This window comes from Fragaria vesca, linkage group LG7 (assembly GCF_000184155.1).
Source record: "Fragaria vesca subsp. vesca linkage group LG7, FraVesHawaii_1.0, whole genome shotgun sequence".
Classification (NCBI taxonomy): Eukaryota; Viridiplantae; Streptophyta; class Magnoliopsida; order Rosales; family Rosaceae; genus Fragaria; species Fragaria vesca.
In genome coordinates this window covers 17611303-17613021 of record NC_020497.1, presented here as the reverse complement: position 1 = coordinate 17613021, position 1719 = coordinate 17611303, and the positions used below count along the sequence as shown (strand labels likewise).

General features: G+C 45.9%; 1 pseudogene; it reads right to left on the bottom strand.

Annotated features, from left to right (window-relative positions):
- Positions 1-2: 2 nt before the first annotated feature.
- LOC101312588 overlaps positions 3-1719 on the bottom strand; it is a pseudogene marked incomplete at its 3' end in the record, with an annotated part of 3235 nt that continues 1518 nt past the window's right edge.

Below are 1719 nucleotides of genomic sequence, written 5' to 3'. Positions count from 1 at the left end.
GGAGGCACTGCTGAGAAGTGAAGATAAGCAAGACCCTCAGCAGTGTCGTGCGCAATTTGGAGACGCCGAGTCCACGAAAGAATTGATCGACCAACACCTTTTCGAGCTTGCAAATGTTCAAGTAGAGTTCCATTCTCAATGTACTCGTACACCATAATAGGCTGCTCTAGTTCAACACAGCAACCAATCAAATGCACAAGACTCCTGTGGTTAACTTGGCACAGAATTCGGACCTCATTTAGGACCTGATCAGTGCCTTTGGTATTTCCAATCTTGGCGATCTTCACAGCCACGACAGTGCCATCTTCAAGTGTTCCTTTGTAGACTTCACCATATGCACCAGCACCCAAGAGGAGGTCTCTGGAGAAGTTGCTTGTTGCCTTTCTGATCCCTTTTCCGGTGAAGACTTTTGCGGCTCTGCCTCCATTTGCATTCAGGATTGCTTCTCGCTCTTTGGTTAGGAGGTCTTGAGCTTTCTTGATGCGCCTGTGGCGCTTGTAAAGTACAATGGCAATTGCTGCTGCAAGTAGTGATGCCCCAATACCAGAATAGTCAAGCCTGCACAAGTTTTTCGCTCATTGTTAGTCAGTAATAGTCACTAATCAATCTGGCATGGAATTTAGCCTATTGTAACTTAAACAAATTGGTGTCCTCATGTCTGAACTAAAGCACACTCCGAAACATATCATCATATTTCTGTATTTCACTACTTACAGTTTATTGAACTCTATCAATAGTCTGCAAAATTATCTAAGTGATTCACCAATTCACCAAACAAATTTCTGAGCGTAAGTATAATCAAATACCAAAATATCCCCTCTCATTAGCCTTTGTCCAAAATATCAACTCTCATTAGATGTTCACAAACCTCCTATAGCAGAATATCAGCAAAGCACGAACTTTTGATAGCAACGTATAACTCTTTACCATTATAAAATAACTTGAGATCAAACCAAATTCATCTATCGATGAATGAAGATATCGTAAACAACTCAAAACACTCGATTAACAAACAATATCATCACATAAACAAGAGATTAGATTAACAATTTACCTGCTATTAGTCCAGTCCTGTCCTTTGAACCAATACTCTCTGCCAATAAAAACAAGTCAAACATTAGCATCTCTCTCAGCCAATCACAATCACCTAAGTCCACAAAAAAGTCAAAACTGACAGCCACGTATACAATATCATACTCACCGTCAACGCAAAACCCTGAAACCGGAATTACAGAAACACCTCCGCACCCCGTTTTGAACCGGGTCGGATCCACTCACCGACTTCCCGTCACAATCCGACTGCTCACCGCAAACCGGCTCCCTCGGCGCCACCCACTGTATCTCCGCACCCGGATCCGGCCACTTCCCCACCGGAAAACCCGAATCCAAGTTCACAAAGCTCGTATAGGCGCTACAACCCGAGTCCCTGACCCGGATCATATACGACGTCGACGACCCGCCCGCCCGGAACGTGCAGCAAATCGGCGACTCCCTACACGACTCCACAGAATTCGTGTTGTTGACGTAAGTATGACATAAGCTCGACGCCGTGCAGTTGAGCGGCGAGCGGAGGATCGAGTCGGTGCAGTTGAGGTAGAGGATGGTGTTGCTGCTGGTGACGTTGAAGGGGAGGGACTCGTTGAGCTGGATTCCCTGGTGGATGACGTCAGTGGTGACGCAGGAAGAGGGGGAGAGGAAAGAGGAGGGGCGTACGACTAG